The 19,655-nt window shown below is 38.7% G+C and overlaps 1 protein-coding gene across 2 annotated transcripts in view; it reads right to left on the reverse strand.

Moving 5' to 3' along the window:
- Positions 1–18,867, reverse strand: part of lrfn1 (leucine rich repeat and fibronectin type III domain containing 1) — a 151,415-nt gene extending 132,548 nt beyond the window's left edge. The window contains exons 1-2 of one of the 2 annotated variants that reach the window (XM_089013170.1): positions 18,793–18,836; positions 11,198–11,297 (exon numbers count right to left, since the gene is read on the reverse strand). The gene's annotated coding sequence lies outside the window, so the exon portion shown is untranslated. Of the gene's footprint in view, positions 1–11,197; positions 11,298–18,792 lie in introns of both variants that reach the window. The other variant, XM_089013171.1, reaches the window with a different exon arrangement.
- Positions 18,868–19,655: the final 788 nt, after the last annotated feature.

The raw sequence follows: 19,655 nt of genomic DNA on the forward strand, positions 1-19,655 counted from the left end.
TGGACCGGCTGTGTGCACTTTACAGATCTCATTTGATTTTCTCGACTGATAGCGTACGCCGCACTTTTATGCCCGTGTTCACTCAAGTAGGCGGAGATGAAAAAAAAAAATGAAAAGAATAAAAAGCCGCACACAATTCTTGCTACATTTCCGGTTTCATGAGATCTACAACGCGAGTTCAGAAGGAGTCATGATGTGTCAAGTGCCATTCCGGTATCGCGGTTGCGCCCCGAGAAGCTCAGGTGCACTCAATATATTTGCATCTATTTACATGTTTGCCAAGCATGGAATTGTGACTTACTGCAATCATCGCTGATCATAGATTTACATACATAAAAAATGCAGCATATATTAGTGCCTTCTTCTTGCTCGTCATTACCATTTGATGAATATTGGTTTGTGGCATGACGTTATTTAAATACCTGAATTGATGTGTAAAATGACTATTAATATTAACTTACGAACTTCCTGGGTTTGAATCTCGGGTAGTGAAGCCAACTGGGATACTGATTTGGAATGATATGGTGAAAAAAATGGAAAGGTGCACAATAAATCCTCAAAAATTTGAAATACATTTAGAGCACAGGTGTCAAAGTCAAAGCCCGGGGGCCAAATATGGCCAGCCATATCATTTTATTCGGCCCGCGAAAGCAAATCAATCTTGTAACGTTCCATGATGTTCGGTTAACTCAACCCGCAAGCAACTCAAATAGAGAAGGCTAGCTAGTGAGCTAATAGATAACCAATAAATTGCCATTAGATAGCTAGCTAGATAGCTAATGGATAACCAGTCAGGTAGCAGGCCAGCCAACCAGCCAGACAGCCAAAAGATAGCCATCAGATAGCCACTAGATAGCTAGCTGTATAGCTAATAGCTAGATAGATAGCCAGCCAGGCAATAGACAGCTAATAGATAGCAAATAGATAGCTCAGTAGCTAGTCATTAGATAGCCATTAGATAGCTAGCCAAATAGCTCGCTAGATAGCTAATAGATAGCCAGCCAGCCAACCAGCCAGACAGCCAATAGATGGCCATCAGGTAGCCACTAGATAGCTAGCTGGATAACTAATAGCTAGCTAGATAGATAGCCAGCCAGATAGCCAGCCAGGCAATAGACAGCTAATAGATAGCAAATAGATAGCTCGGTAGCTAGTTATTAGATAGCCATTAGATAGCTAGCCAAATAGCTCGCTAGATAGCTAATAGATAGCCAGCCAGTCAACCAGCCAGACAGCCAATAGATGGCCATCAGGTAGCCACTAGATAGCTAGCTGGATAGCTAATAGCTAGCTAGTTAGATAGCCAGCCAGCCAGCCAGCCAATAGACAGCAAATAGATAGGTCAGTAGCTAGCCATTAGAGAGCCATTCGACAGCTAGCCAAATAGCCGGATAGATAGCTAATAGATAGCTAGCCAGATAGCCAGCCAGTCAGCTAATAGACAGCTATTAGATACCCATTAGATAGCTATTAGATAGCTAGCCAAATAGCTAGCTAGAATTAATTCTAACAAACCGCTGAGAGAGATCAGACGCTTTTAATGCTAAACCTCTTAATAGACTCAAAGAAATGTCTTTTCACTCAAAAGACCAAAAATGATGTCACTCTATTTAATTTATTTACTGTAGATTAAAAGAAAAACAGTAACTAAGTGTTTAGGATGGTGAAGATGTCTTAAAATAGGATTTTAAATGCCAGGCATGTCCAGCAGACACCCTCACATCGCACAAAGGTCAGGACTAGTGTGTTTTCCCTCACAGGTAACCAACCTGGAAAGATAAGCTCATATTCATGCAGCACTTTACTCGCCTGAACTTCCAAAACAGAATTCACTTGCTTTCCTGTAATTAAAGGACAACCGACACCATTTTGTTTGTTTCCTAAATGACATCAGAAAAACGTTTTATAGCATCTAAAATACTCAAAAACGCACAGGCTGATATTTTTAGTCAAATGCAAAACATCAATAAAAATGACTTCAAAGTGTCCAAAAATGACTTCAAAATGAAACCGGAAATGGCCAGTTTCAGAAGGTCCCGCCCCCTTGTTCGTGAGGTCACACCAAGACGTTTTGCTTTGCTCGAGAATCAAAACAATGGCTTCAGATTCGGAGAAGATGCTTTCTTGTTACTCACCAGACCAGAACTTGTCTGTTCTGAACTTTTGTTTTTTCAAGACTTTTCTCCAGGTGGCTCGACGTCGCTTTTTACGAGTAGCGATATTTGTTATACAGTAAAGTCTCGTTATATCGATATCGGATATATCGATAGTCCCGGTTATATCGATATTATTTCTATGCACGCACGGAGACAATTACATGCAAACAGGGTTGGATATATCGATAGTCCCGGTTATATCGATATCTTTTCGGGCTCCCTTGAATATCGATATAACGAGACTTTACTGTAATTAACATTACTGCTAATATTTAATGACAAAAATGGAAATATCTCAAAATCATATTGAACAATGTGTGCGTTTTTTTTCCGTGCAAACTTTCACCTAAAAATGTGCACAGAATATGGCAAAATACAGCCGGTTGATAGCTATGTGTTTGGAAAGAGAACAATTCCCAGAAAAACAAACAAAATGGTTTTGCTCGTTCGTTTCGTACAGACATACAGTAAAGTCTCGTTATATCGATATTCAAGGGAGTCCGAAAAAATATCGATATAACCGGGACTATCGATATATCCGACCCTGTTTGAATGTAATTTTCTCTGAGCGTGCATAGAAATAGTATCGATATAACCGGGACTATCGATATATCCGATATCGATATAATGAGACTTTACTGTATTTAAAGCCAAAAGTGAGACTCTTTTCACGTCGGCCATGTTAGCACTCCATGCGACAGCCATATTTGTTTTCCAGACGCGGCTGTCTGTCCGCTGACGGCAGATAAATCTTAATTTAAGCCGCATGATAGGACGCTGGAAATACACAAATGCAAGATTTATGCTATCGTCTGTGTCTTCGCTGTACAAAAAAAAAGTAAAGGCGGGTGGGGAAGAGAGAAGAAATGCCTTTTGCGTCTCGGTTTTAATGTGCTACGCGGAGTTAGCCTTTAAAAACGGAACCCCCCTCCCCTTCCTTCCTCAATAATGTCGTTCATCCGGTTTTGATTGCCATTCGGCAATAAGGTCCCAAATCCCAAAGAAGCCGCGGATGAAAAATGACAGCGTGCTTCCAACCCAACACTTCCAACCTCAGCTGCTTTGAGTAGACACTCCGTTACCATGGCGACCAAGGGAAGAGTTGCCGGTTTGAAATGAGTCGAGCGCGGGGTTGCGTCCGTTTCATCGATAAGCAATTGCAATTTTAATTAATAAGACTCCACTATTACAATGTTGGTGTATAGTCATTAAAAAAAATATGATGATTATTGTTATTATTGTTGTGATTATTATTCTAGTCAGCTTCTGCGGTGTTATCTCAGACAATTTTAGCCCGACTCCGCAAGTGAAGGCTGTCAGAGGCGTCTGCGCGTCACAGAGTGTTGCACAGGGACTTACTTGGATGGTTGCTTTGATGCACTTCGGGCCAAAATGGGATGCGCTGACCATCAGAGCAGAGAGCACATAGCAAAAAGTTGTGCTTTGGCGTCATACTGAATGAAGACAACAATTACGGAGCTGGTATGGATGATTAAAGGACAACCGACATCACTTTTTTGTTTCCTAACTGACATCAGAAAAACGCAAATACCCAAAACAGGCAGTATGATATTTTTAGTCAAATACAAAACACCAATAAAAATGACCTAAAGCAGGGGTGTCAAAGTCATTTTTTTGCCGCGGGCCACATTGTAGTTATGGTTTCCTCTCGAGGGCCGTTATGAATTTGGGGAACCCATTAGAATGTTTAAATCCCTTCAAATATTACATATAGAGCACACAGCAAATTAATGAATAACTCGTTTTCAAATCTGAAGTCAAGAATAATGACTTTTATTGTGGTTGACATCCAAAAATATGAAATTTTGGCTCAGATTTTAGCAATCATCATGGAATTTAACAAGTTTGATTTGCTTTCGCGGGCCGAAAAAAATGATGTGGCGGGCCGGATTTGGCCCGCGGGCCTTGACTTTGACACCTGTGCCTTACATGGAACTTTGTCGCCCTCTTCTGTTACTTCCGGGTTGAGTGAAGACCTAGCTAGCTATCTGTTAGCTATCTATTAGCTAGCTATGTTTCTATCCGAGTTACTTCGCCATCTATTAGCTGTCTATTAGCTAGCTAGCTTTCTATCAGAGTTACTTCCGGGTTGAGTGAAGGCCTAGCTAGCTATCTGTTAGCTATCTATTAGCTAGCTATCTTTCTATCCAATATATTTCGCTATCTATTAGCTGTCTATTAGCTAGCTAGCTTTCTATCTGAGTTACTTCCGGGTTGAGTGAAGACCTAGCTAGCTATCTGTTAGCTATTTATTAGCTATCTTTCTATCTGATATATTTCGCTATCTATTAGCTGTCTATTAGCTAGCTAGCTTTCTATCTGAGTTACTTCCGGGTTGAGTGAAGTCCGAGTTAGCTATCTGTTAGCTATCTATTAGCTAGCTATATTTCTATCCGAGTTACTTCGCCATCTATTAGCTGTCTATTAGCTAGCTAGCTTTCTATCTGAGTTACTTCCGGGTTGAGTGAAGTCCGAGTTAGCTATCTATTAGCTATCTATTAGCCGTCGATTCCCTTGTAAGACACCGTTGACGACGCACCTCCCCCTCAGGGGCCGCAAACAGAAGCGGCGGCGCGCTGGACGGCAGATGAAGATAGATGGATGATGTGTCGCCACTACATTGTCTCATCTTCACGCTCGCCGCAGGCCGTGTTGTTGGACCAAACACACACACACACACACACACACACACACACACACACACACCCACATAAGGACTCGGGCCTCTCCAACACATGCTGGAAGGTCATAAATGTTAGTTTTCATGCCCAGAGAGGAGGCGGTTAATATGGCTTTTTACCCAAGACAATTACAGCTTTGAGAGATGCATATTAGTCCTTCTAGAAGCATTTTGAATGAATTGTGAGGACCAAACTAATGGTCCTCACGAGTCAAAACTGTCCTCACTACATATGGTATATAATCCTGGTTGTCCTCACAAGTATAGCCGTACAAATACACACACATATACACACACATCCGCGAACAAAAGAGAATACAAAGTAAAGCCAAACACACTAGGCTGACTGTGACAATATGGATCACAACAGATTTTCTCCTTTCAACCTTTTCCCCTAAAAGCAGATTTTCAAGGTGCATCATATTCCAGCTAGCATCAAACAACGCGGCTTATTGAAACCGTCGTGGGTCTTGATTCACTCAAAGCACCCGGACTATTCTTATCATGCTTCGCAGATGCTGCTGGCAAATGCGACATCATTGTCTTCCTTTATCTTCTGGGTACGTTTAAAAGGTGGGCGTCGTTATGACAATCCGAACAGGAAAAGACGTGTGTTCAGTGAGCAGGTTACATATTGTAATCTTTAAAAGGGACAGACATGTGTCGACGTTTCACATTCTCTCCAATTTTTGAAATGAGAAATGACAGAAAACGCACGCAACAATATGTTAATAACCAAGCCTGTCAGGTCTCCGCCTACAAAGCAGGTGGCTGTTGTAGTATCAAGATCAGAAATGCCAAAGCCACAAAAAAAAAATACAATCTGCTAATGTTTGGCTTCAGCTCCAGGGGGGTTTACCAGCCAGTTGAATAGAAGCACCTGTGGCTAAAGCCAAACTGGCAAAGTTTTTACTTTCTGGACCGTGATTTGATATCTCTGAGCCAAACTAACACGCGACACTCTTATGGTTACCGAAAATTCTGAAGGGAAATAAAACGTTTTTTTGTTAAAAAAAAATATATCTATGAAAATAACTCAAACTGCATTTTTATATATATATATATATATATATATATATATATATATATATATATATATATATATATATATATATATATATATATATTTTTTTTTTTAAGGTTTCGGACGTTTTGCCTCCTATCCAAGAGGCTTAGTCAGCGAACTAAAGTCTGACTGGTCGTATCGGCCCTATTTATATATCCCTAATGTCCAGGCATGGCGGCGCCGGACACAGCTATGATATACACACACACACACACACACACACACACACACACACACACACACACACACACACACACACACACGCACGCACGCACGCACGCACGCACGCACGCACGCACGCACGCACGCACGCACACACACACACACACACACACACACACACACACACACACACACACACACACACACACACATAAGGACTCGGGCCTCTCCAACACATGCTGGAAGGTCATAAATGTTAGTTTTCATGCCCAGAGAGGAGGCGGTTAATATGGCTTTTTACCCAAGACAATTACAGCTTTGAGAGATGCATATTAGTCCTTCTAGAAGCATTTTGAATGACTTGTGAGGACCAAACTAATGGTCCTCACGAGTCAAAACTGTCCTCACTACATATGGTATATAATCCTGGTTGTCCTCACAAGTATAGCCGTACAAATACACACACATATACACACACATCCGCGAACAAAAGAGAATACAAAGTAAAGCCAAACACACAAGGCTGACTGTGACAATATGGATCACAACAGATTTTCTCCTTTCAACCTTTTCCCCTAAAAGCAGATTTTCAAGGTGCATCATATTCCAGCTAGCATCAAACAACGCGGCTTATTGAAATCGTCGTGGGTCTTGATTCACTCAAAGCACCCGGACTATTCTTATCATGCTTCGCAGATGCTGCTGGCAAATGCGACATCATTGTCTTCCTTTATCTTCTGGGTGCGTTTAAAAGGTGGGCGTCGTTATGACAATCCGAACAGGAAAAGACGTGTGTTCAGTGAGCAGGTTACATATTGTAATCTTTAAAAGGGACAGACATGTGTCGACGTTTCACATTCTCTCCAATTTTTGAAATGAGAAATGACAGAAAACGCACGCAACAATATGTTAATAACCAAGCCTGTCAGGTCTCCGCCTACAAAGCAGGTGGCTGTTGTAGTATCAAGATCAGAAATGCCAAAGCCACAAAAAAAAATACAATCTGCTAATGTTTGGCTTCAGCTCCAGGGGGGTTTACCAGCCAGTTGAATAGAAGCACCTGTGGCTAAAGCCAAACTGGCAAAGTTTTTACTTTCTGGACCGTGATTTGATATCTCTGAGCCAAACTAACACGCGACACTCTTATGGTTACCGAAAATTCTGAAGGGAAATAAAACGTTTTTTGTTAAAAAAAAATATATATCTATGAAAATAACTCAAACTGCATTTTATATATGTATGTATATACATATACATATACATATACAGTAAAGTCTCGTTATATCGATATTGGATATATCGATAGTCCCAGTTATATCGATACTATTTCTATGCACGCACGGAGAAAAGTACATGCAAACAGGGTCGGATATATCGATAGTCCCGGTTATAGCGATATTTTTTCGGACTCCCTTGAATATCGATATAACAAGACTTTACTGTATATACATACATATATATATATATATATATATACACATACATACATACATACATACATACATACATATATATATATATATATATATATATATATATATATATATATATATATATATACACACATACATACATATATACACATACATATATATACACATACATACATATATACACATACATACACATAGATTTGAATATAGAAGATATACTTGGATTATATACAGTAAAGTCTCGTTATATCGATATCGGATATATCGATAGTCCCGGTTATATCGATACTATTTCTATGCACGCACGGAGAAAAGTACATGCAAACATATATATCGATAGTCCCGGTTATAGCGATATTTTTTCGGACTCCCTTGAATATCGATATAACAAGACTTTACTGTATATACATATATATATATATATATATATACACATACATACATACATATATACACATACATATATATACACATACATACATATATACACATACATACACATAGATTTGAATATAGAAGATATACTTGGATTATATACAGTAAAGTCTCGTTATATCGATATCGGATATATCGATAGTCCCGGTTATATCGATACTATTTCTATGCACGCACGGAGAAAATTACATGCAAACAGGGTCGGATATATCGATAGTCCCGGTTATATCGATATTTTTTCGGACTCCCTTGAATATCGATATAACGAGACTTTACTATATATATATATATATATATATATATATATATATATATATATATATATATATATATATATATATATATATATATATATATATATATATATATATCCAAGTATATCTTCTATATTCAAATCTGTGTGTCCTGTATACTTTGGAGAAATGGCAATTTTGATCCAGCGCTTGCATTGGGTCTCATTAAAAGCGCAATAAATTAAGTGCGCGATTCAATGCCCTTTCGTGGCCTTTCTTTATTTTGGAACATTGTGAATAATGAATGCAATTTTTCAATTAACTCCATCTTAAGAGCACGGATTGGCATTTTTTCTACCTCGCACGAGCAGCTTTGCACAAAGGATAATTGTGTGTGAAGAGTTAATTGATATTCGCTGCGTTTGTTGACGTACACATTTCTAACTACTCAACGACAATTAGCATGATTATAGGCGTCCAAATAAACAACTAAAAATAGTCCAAATAAAAATAGACTGTTGACATGCACCAAAATAAGCTGCCTTGCCTTTGTGCGAAACAACTGATGGTAGCTTCTGGAAAAAAAAAATACAGCAGGAAAGGGAGCCAGAGACATTTTATGAGATCATGGTGCAGCACCATCATTTGAAGGACAACCGACGTCTCCGGACAAGTTGTGTCCATAATTTGTAAAATGCCTTCAAATGACTCCTACTGAGCGTATTTTACAAAGATTCCATCGCATATGGCTATATTTTACAATCTGTACAATTTGAAGAGGACATACAAGCAAGGGAACCAGCTATTCATGAAGTTTCTAGTGTGTCTGTCTGCATCTGTTACAATATGACAACTTCCAAGATGTACAACCCAGAGCTCGAGACACTTTATGCAAAAAGCTATCCATTCCATCAAGCATCAACGACCATCACAAAGGTAAATAAAACGACTTTATTATACAGTACAGTGTATTTATTTAATTAAAATACCATGGCACATTTATTACACATAAAATAAGGTATATTGTGTGCAGTTGTAAGGGTTATTTAGTTGAAAATTATGTTTTAAGGGAATCTGGGAACGGATTAGTCTCATTTTAATGGTTTCCTATGGGAAGTTAATGTTTGGAATTCACACCTTTCACCTCACACACACTTTCTTGGAGGCAATTAAGTTCGTAAGGCAAGGTATTACTGTATTTGGATTGTTTTGTCGCTTATTGAAGATGCACTTTATATTCCGGCGCGCCTTGTATGTGGAAAAAGCTTGAAAATACACCATTCATTGGGGGTGCGCATTATACACCGGAAAATACTGTATGTCAAAAAATAAACCCCTCATTGCCATGTTTCACATCAATTCGGTTGGGAAAGAATGTTCATTTAGGATTTGTCTTCATGAATTTGAAAGTTAACTTGATTCTGACAAAGCTCCTCCAGGCTAAAACGCTAACATTTCATCATATATCAAGCAGCCAGCATTGCTCCAAAGGGGCTGCATTAATTTTTATGAAAATATTTAATGGGAATGACGCGAACGTCTAAGCTCGGAGGCGGTGATAAAAGTGACTCACCAGGATGTGACTCCCCGTAGCTGTTTGGGACTGGTGGTGAGGATCGACACCCAATCTCTTTGATTTGACTTATTTTTGGCCCGTGGAAAACATATTGTGTGCACTTGTCATTTTCAGAGCTGTAACATTGAAAAATGTGTAATTGCGCATGATACGTTTGCAGAATTCAAATTTGTAGACTGGAAAGTGGACTCGATGCTTTTTGGACACAGCATTTGGTTCGCCTTCCAAACCGGAAACAAAGTGAGCATGATAAATATCAATACATTAATAATGGACGACCGTATTTTCCGGTGTATAAGGTGCACTGCAGTATACTGTAAGGTGTACCCACAATGAATTGTGTATTTTAAATTTTTCTCCATATATAAGGTGCACTGGAGTATAAGACACACATTCAAAGAATGACAGAAAATTTCCAAACATATGAATATATAATAGCTTTTCACATTATAAGGCGCTACAGTAGAGGCTGTTGTGGCTCAATATTATTATATATTATTTGTCTATATTATAATATATTGTTCACATATAAGGCGCACCTGGCATATAAGGCGCAGGATTATCTTTTAGAGAAAATCAAGGCTTTTGGGTGTGCCTCATACACCGGAAATTACGGTATTTTTTTATTAACTGTATAATCATGTGCAAAAATGCATTGAGAAAATGCCAGCAATAAATAATTCCAAGAGAGAGACTCTCCCGTGCTATGAACATTAAACAATAGATTTGAGATTTTGTCATTTATTCATTTATTCATTAACAATTTAGTAAGTTATTAATTTGTTAATTTATTAATTATTTATTTATGGATTTATTTAGGACTGTATTTAGGACTGTATTTATGGCTGTAATTATGACTGTATTTATGTATTTATCTATTTATGTATTTATTTATCTATTTATCTATAATTATTCATAATTATGTATTTTTATTTATTTATTATTATGTGTTGAATCTTTGATTATTTATTTTTAATTTATTCATTATTTATCATTTATTGTTTATTTATTATTCTCTATTTTCGATATATTATTTTCTATTTATGATTTAATATTTATTTATTTATTATTAATTTATTCATTATTTCTTAATTATTATTTATTGATTATGATTTTCTATTTATGATTTTAGATTTATTATTATGCATTATGTATCATGCATTATGTATTATGCATTATGTACTATGTATAATTAATTAATGTATTTATTTATCTATTTATGTGTGTATGTATTTATTTATTTATTTATTTATTTGTTTTTCCTCTATCGAGAATTAAATCGATCATTCCGGCCATGTTTATTATGTTGTTTGGGATTACGTGAAACTGTGGTCTGTGTCAATAATAATAAAGAAAGTCTTCTCAGAGAATGCCAGCAAATGACTGAAACTGTGAACCAATGATGTGCTTTCTTAATTTTATGCAAAAAGCCCACCTCCTTCCCAAGAGTCAGCGCCTCGCCAAAGCTCCCAGCGGGATATTTGTCGGTAAGACGATGAGCCCTCCAGGCAACCAAGTGACTCATATATGCAATGCTAAAGAAAAAAAAAACAGATGAAATAAATGCAAACAGACTCCATGTAAAAAAAAAAACATCTGCATTCGTGTTAGGTGTTTAAACAGTCATGTTCATGAACGTGGGGAATAAAAGATAATACTAATTGCTAAGCACACAGTTGCCGGGATCACTGGGCTGAAATTATAAATGTATTCCCCCGCTAACAGACAAGGATGATCAAAGTACAACCACGAATAAAGTGAATTGTAAAAATACATTTTGCCGTGGGGGGAAGAGGCCGCCTGCCTTCTTTCTAGAACTTGATGGAGAATTATTCGTCACTTCAATGAATGGCTGAAAGGCACAATCGCAACAATATGAGCGAGTAGAAAGCCTTTAAAGGACAACAACCGACGTCTCCGGACAAGTTGTGTCCAAAATTTGTAAAATGGCTTCAAATGACTTCTACTGAGCGTATTTTAATAAGATTCCACCGCATATAGCTATATTTTACCTTTTAAGACTCTGAATATTCAGGAAGTCTTGTTTTTGAGTTGGTGACGAGTCCGTACGTGACGTCACGAAAGGACCGCCCCCTGACCGAAAAAAGACACATTGTAGCAGTCCTTCCATCACGTCAATGTATTTTGCTGTACATGTTTGGTCTGAGAACCGTGATGTACCCAAAAGCCGCCAGAAGAGGGCATCCAAGCTCCATATAAGGAATTTATCAGCCTGTGGAAGCGGAGGTGGCCACTGGAGGTCGCCATTTTGTGCCTCTTTTTTTGGGGGGTGAGAGATTTTCCCGCAATGTTGCCTCAAAATGACACATATCATTCTTTAATCGATTGCAAACATGTATACTTTCCTCTTCGGAACTATTTGAATCATATTCATAACTGGATGTGTAACAAGAAAGCATATTCTCCAAATCTGAAGCCATTGTTTTGATTCACAAGCAATGCAAGTCTTGGCGTGACGTCAACACGAATCAACACAAAGTTTTCAGACCAAACAAAGTACCCAAAATGCATTGTGTGTCGCTTTCTCGGTCAGGGGCGTTCCTTCAGTGACGTCACGTCAGGAATCATCACAAACTCGAAAATAAGACTTCCTGAATATTCAGTCTTAAAACGTAAAATATAGCTATACGCGGTGGAATCTTTGTAAAATACGCTCAGTAGAAGTCATTTGAAGTGATTTTACAAATTATGGACACAACTTGTCCGGAGGCGTCGATTGTCCATTAAGCAACATTGCCTCCTAAAAAAATAAGACAAAAATACATGAGCAAAATTAATGGGATGAGCATATAATTTCATGCTCGAATATTCAAGTTGAATATTTGTTTTGATACTTATATAGTCTGGGCGCCAAAACACACACAGAAGTGACATATTGGTGATTTCGGCGCCAAAGGGGTGACCATTGAAATTCATTCACTTCTTGCATAGATCGGATTATTCCCATTTTAATGGTTTCCTATGGGATTTTTTTTTTGAGATACACACTTTTCGCCTTACACACTCCGTCTGGGAACCAATTAAGTTCGTAAGTTGAGGTCTCACTGTAGTAAGTTTATCAATGATATTCACCTGCATGATTGCACTGCAAGATCAATGTTTCATTGTCATGTTATTATTCAAGCTGAAAATAAAGTTTAAAAAAATGGAGCAAGGCGGTCGATTGGCATGCGGCGAATAACTCCAGTGGCGCTTCTCCATTTCGGCAAAGCGCCACGGTCTAAATCGCATTTTCTCCGAAGCGATATGAACGACCAATACGGACCGAACGCGCAAGTCAGACGCTATCAGACCAATCAAATTGACACTGTCACATCTCGGCAACGTGGGCGCGTTAGCGCTAAAGCAGATTTCATTAGAGATGCTGCGGCGCCTTTGGGAGAGGGAAAATGGCCGGGACATTCATTTCTAGTACCATTATTACATAATTGACTGATTAAAAAAAAAAAAAGTCCTTGTCAACAAATTGTTGGATTGCATGTTCTACGTGGGTTTTATCTGGGTACTCCAGTTTCTTACTACATTCCCAAAACATAAATACCCATTCACCCATCGAACATCTGATCCGCTTATCCGCAAGGGTCGCGGGTCAAGTCAACAAAGTCCAAAAAGACACAGTAGAAAAGGAAAGAGGGGTTGGGGGGGGGGGGGGGGGGATATGTTGCTTAATCAAAAAAGACCGTTTGAAAGTTTTTAGTTTGGTATTGATTACTCCAAAAAACAATATATAATATAATTGAAAAAGCAAGCTAACACATTTCTTCACAAATACATAAACGCACACATAACTAAAGAATGACATCAATGAATTATGAAATAAAGAAATAAATAACTAGCTAGCTAGCTAATAAATAGCTGGCTAGCTAGTTAATAAATAGCCAACTAACTGAAAAGCAAGCTAACAAATTTCTTCACAAATACATAAACGCACGCATAAATAAATAATGAAATCAATGAATCATGAAATAAAGAAATAAATAACTAGCTAGCTAATAAATAGCTGGCTAGCTAGTTAATAAATAGCCAACTAACTGAAAAGCAAGCTAACAAATTTCATAACAAATAAATAAATAAATAAATAAAGACAGACAGACATAATTAAATAAATGTATCATAAAATAAATAAATAGCTCATAAATGTTAGAAATAGCCTATAAATAGCAAGCTAGCATTATAAATAGCTAGCTGGCTAATAAATAGCTCGTTAGCTAGCGAGCTACTAAATCGCTCTCTAGCTAATAAATAGCTCACTAGTTAATAAATAGCTCACGAGCTAATAAATAGCTTGGGTGAGGTCAATCAATAGCTAAAAACTAGCTAGTGAGCTAACAAATAGCGAGCTAGTTAGCAAGCTAATAAATAATTCACCAGTTAATAAATAGCCAACAAAAAAAAGCAACCTAACAAATTTCATCATAAATAAATAATTACATACACACATTTATGATTAAATAAATGAATCATAAAATAAATACATCGTGAATAAATGTTAGAAATAGCTTATAAATAGCTAGCTAGCATTATAAATAGCTAGCTGGTTAATAAATAGCTCGCTAGCTAACGAGCTACTAAATAGCTCACTAGCTCGCGAGCTAATTAATAGCTCACGAGCTCATAAATAGCTTGGGTGAGGTCAATCATTAGCTAAAAAGTAGCGCTAACTACCGAGCTAATAAATAGCTCGGTAGTTCGTGAGCTTATAAATAGTGAGCTAGTGAGCAAGCTAATAAATAGCTCACCAGTTAGCAAGCTAATGAATAGCTCACTCGTTAGTATTAATATTATTATATTGTATTTTATTTTTTTATATTAGATTTATATGACATCTCTTCATTCAGTGCGACTGTCATTGGAGACATAGATAAGAGGACGATTGATACCTCAGACCAGCTTTTTTTTTTTTTTTACGGAAAGAATTTGTGATTTCCCCCAGCGTGCCCGTCGAGGGACAGTGAGCCAAGAATCCCCCCCCCCACCCAGCTAGCATACAAAATTAGCTTTAGCGTTAATATGGAAAGAGAACGCCTGACAACTCATTAAACACAAGTCCTCTTGATAAGCACAAAAGGGGATGGGGGGTGCGTCCTGGGAGTAGATAAATCCAACATGGCGATGGAGAAGATATTTTTTGAACACGCGTGTGCATAAAAATAACAACAAATTCTCGAGAAAGGAGCCCAGGAGTGTACCACGAGGGAACTTGCATAACAAAGCACAAGTTATGCGCTCGACTTACTTCGACAAGGAGACGTGAAGGTTAAACGCATCCTCCTCCTCCTCTTGCTCTAATTACGGCGAGTAGAGAGAGGAGGTGGCTGGTGACTGCAAAGCAAATCTTTGCCGTCGAATAGGAAATGACGGACGGCTAGAAAAATTGCCTTTTTTTTTTTAAACCATCCGTTGTGCAATTCAGAGTAGATTGGAACTTAAATGGAATTCAATTATTAAACCTGCGCCACAGCCCGACAAGCATTAAACAACGTTTTGTCTCAAATCGAGTCATGTGCCCAGGCGATACTTTTTCACTCAAAACCCTCAGGCGCTAATTTGATCTTGCTAAGAAACGCAGCGGGCCTAAGATTAAACAATCCACAAGGTGAAGAAAACGTTTGACTTTCGGGTACAGTCGCGCAAAGTCAGAAGTCCCGTATCTACGCTAACACAATACAGTGATACACCTCAACTTACAAACACCTTATCTTACAAACATTTCGTCTTACAAACGTCAAATTTCTGAAAATTAAACCTTATAATAAGCACTATTTTCATAATACACACCCACCACGGCTGGCGGAGTGATCTTAAGTTACCAACAGTCCTTATGGAAGGTGACTCTCCTTCCATAAGCCATCAACGACCATCAAAGAGGTAAATAAAACTTTATTTTACAGCACAGTTTATTTCTTTAATTACAGTCCTCATGTAATGTGCCTCTCTTTCCAAACAGCAATTCCCTTTGACCTTCGACCTCCAACGCCATTCCATCAAGCCATAAATGACCATCACAAATGTAAATAAAGCGACTTTATGATACAATGCAGTGTATTTCTTTCATTACAATACACTAGCACATGTATATACATAGAATAAGGTATGTTGTGTGTAGTTTTAAGGCTTATTTAGTTAAAAAGTATATTTTATGGAAACCCGGGATCGGATTATTCCCATTTTAATGGTTTCCTATGGGAATTTTTTTTTTGAGATGCACACTTTTCGCCTTACACACTCTGTCTGGGAACCAATTAAGTTTGTAAGTTGAGGTCTCACTGTACAGTGATACCTCAGTTTACGAACTCTTTAGCTCACGAACTTTTCGGCTAACGAACATTAATTATTTGAGGTGATACCAGAGCAAATGGCCAGTCGTAGATATCATACTCAGGCGGGACAATAGAAGTAATCATTGGAGCCGCAGGGAGTAGTCCTCTGCTCCCCCGCAACCTGAGAGCCGAGTCCGGCACCGCCACGTATGGACAGAAGGGATATATATATATAGTGCCGAAACTACCAGTAAGACTTTAGTTTGCTGACGAAGCATCTTGGATAAGAAGCGAAACGTCCAACACCTTCAAAAAAGTACAGATGACGGCTGAAGAAACCTTTTCATCGATGGACCACTCCTGTACGACTGAGACTTTACACAGACGTAACGAAAATTAAATTTGCGAGAATATAATCTTGTCATACGGACTAGTTTTCGGCGGACGAACCAAACCACACAGCACCACGGTGGCTGGCGGATTAGTTTTCCACACCCCATCTCTGAGTGCAGATGTGGTTTGTTATTGAGTGGAGTACTTTTGCTATTATGGGACTGAAAAAGACCGCACCGCAGGCTAGTGTTAAGCCTAAAATGACACCCGTACTTACGACCACGACCTCCAGACGCTATTCTAAAAAATGTAATTCTACGCCTGGCACGCAATGCGATAGCAGGCCGGCAACGTGTACGACAATTTGGGCCAGCCAGCCAGCATCTCACTCTCGCACAGCAATCGACTGTGTGATGGCACCAGAGGGGGGAGTTTGCGTGTCATTTAGCCTCTGAGTCTCTATTCAACATTTTGAATGGATTTCGACTTACGACCATTTTGACTTACGACCGTTTGGTCGGAACGGAACTCGGTTGTAAATCGGATGTAACCTGTATAACGATCTCGATCTTAAATCCGCAAACTAATAACAGGATTGGGAGAAATTAATTGAATATATTCGTCCAACGATGTTTTGACCAGAAGGGATGCAAAATGGCTATCAAATGATTGATCTCCAAAATCCAATTGAAAGTTTGCGGACGGAAAATTTCAAAGCGTTAAAACATAATCTCATCAGGCTACGTTTGAGTTGCGCTTCGTAAACTTGTTCAATCGATGTAATCAGTTTGTCCGATTGTCATCGCTTGCTAGCTCGCGGTGCCATTTTCGGGATGGGACCACACTCGTTTCGACGCAACCGTCGTTTCCGAATAAATAGTTTGGCTTTTAATTGGGAGCTCTAAGTGCAGACGCCGCACTGCGGGTAGTCGCCGCTCTGGCTTTAACGTCGCTGCCTCAAGCTGCGTTTCGTCACCCTTTTCTGTATCGCATGCACACACAAACGTACAAAAGTAACAAGGAACACAATTACAGAGACGCTGAAATAATACGCGTGTTTGTCTGCCTCCCCTGCTGTCAATCAGAGGACTATTCAGCGCAGCGCTTCAAATGGCCGCCGCGTCGCCCATTTGAAGTCTGAACAACCTCACATTCAGCCCGCTGATGATGATAAAAGAGGCATGCGGCGTTTTTTAATAATAAAAAAATAGCTAGCTAGCTACTTAGATAGCTAGCTATCTAAGTAGCTATCTATTTGCTATATGGCTATCTAGGTAGCTATCTATTAGCTAGTTAGCTAGCTTTCTATTGATTTAAGTTACTTCAGGGTTGAGCGAATGCTGGCGAGCGTGGCTGCCGCTGCTCACCCACAGAAAAACCTATCCTGTGATTGTAAAGTGACCGTGACAGTTTTGAAAGGTGCTTGTAAATTAAATTTATCGTTATCGTTATCATTATCGGTATCGTTAGCGTTATTGTTAGCATTATCGTTAGGGTTTTCGTTAGCGTTATCATCATTATTATTATTATTATTATTATTATTATTATCAGGAGAAGGATGCTGAATCTTTAACTGCCAGGCAGAAAACCAAGTGGAAGACGGAAGAGGAGGTTTATGGATGTTGTCAAAGAGGACATGAAGGTAGCGAGTGTGAGAGAAGAGGATGCGGACACTAATTCATTATGGCGACCCCTGAAAAGAAGAAGATTATTATTATCATTAATCGGCACCCATGCAAGAAAAAACAAAACCCGAATAAGCGCAAATTTGGGAACGGCAGTGAATGAGTTAATGAAATAATATGCGAGACGACACTATTTAGCGCAAGTATCTCTAGTGCGAACTGTCACGGTAAAAACAAAAGTGAAGGTAAAGAAGCAAAGTATTTCGTCTACGTATGCGTGTGTGTGCCCAAGCCAAAAAGTAAATTGAGCACTTGCAGCGGCCAATTCCATACAAAGCGAACACTCCATTCCGAATAAACGCCCGTCTTTTTTTACATTCAATGGCTGCATCCCAAAAACAACTGCGCACAGCTTTACAATCCACCGGCGTTCAGCATTCTCATCCTCTTGCTAGATAATTCTGCTGTTCCAACAACTTTCCTTTCCTACCATGAGCTCTGGTGGCCAAGATTTATCGGAACTGAAGCTGATTTGCGACAAGCAAAGCGCCTAATCACACAGGGGAACCGTATATCTCGCCAGCCTCTTATAAATCCCAACGCACGCTGCTAGTTCAATATACCGTAAATTCCAACCTGGCTGGCCTTGCGCTAGCGTTATATGCAAAGATGTAACCACACTCACAAAGCTGAATGCAGCCCAAAAAAACCACATTTTGCAACAAGGTATGCTGATAACAAATCTACCGGCTTTATAATCGATCCAGAAAGGTATCTATCGCATTCCATACCTCCTCCACAGCACAGATGACCAACACGACAGACAGACAGCATCCATAAAGGTGATTTTTGACATTTTTTTCCCCCTAAAACAACAAGAAGAGGAGTGCGTAAAAGTCATTGACAACCATCTCAGACGAGTACAGGTTTGCTCGCAACGAAATGGTAGACATTTGGAACACATCTTGGGAAAGCCATAAATTGACTAAAAATTGACAGAAATAGCTGAAATTCTAGTGAATAGTCTTCCATAATCTGAATAATGTGTGGTTGTAATTTGAAATAAATAGCTTCTTAATCAAAGCCACAATTGACATTTTCATGGGTACGCATCTTTTTGGGTCACCCTGTGCTTTAAAGGACAACCGACATCACTTTTTTGTTTCTTAACTGACATCAGGAAAAAATTTTAGCATCTAAAATACCCAAAACACGCAGTATGATATTTTTGGTCAAAGGCAAAACACCAATAAAAATGACTTCAAGTGTCCAAAATCTGCAAAAAAAAAATTAGCTGTGAATTGGGCATTTTCAGAAAGTCCCGCCCCCATTTCGTGACGTCACGCCAATACGTCTTGCATTGCTTGTGAATCAAAACAATGGCTTCAGATTCGGAGAATATGCTTTCTTGTTACTCATCCAGTTATGAATATGATTCGAATAGGTTTGAAGAGCAACCAAAAAAGGCAGAAGATGGCATCAAAGCTCCATGGAAATGGGCTCAAAAATTTTGTCACAACACACAAGGATTCACCATCGCGTTATTTATGTGTTTTCCTTCTAATTTCACCATCAACACAACAACACAAAGTTTTCAGACCAAACAAAGTACCATAAAATGCATTGACGTGATGAAAGGACTGCTACAATATGT

This window comes from Hippocampus bargibanti, linkage group LG14 (genome assembly GCF_051943395.1).
Source record: "Hippocampus bargibanti isolate YZ-2025 linkage group LG14, ASM5194339v1, whole genome shotgun sequence".
Classification (NCBI taxonomy): domain Eukaryota; kingdom Metazoa; phylum Chordata; class Actinopteri; order Syngnathiformes; family Syngnathidae; genus Hippocampus; species Hippocampus bargibanti.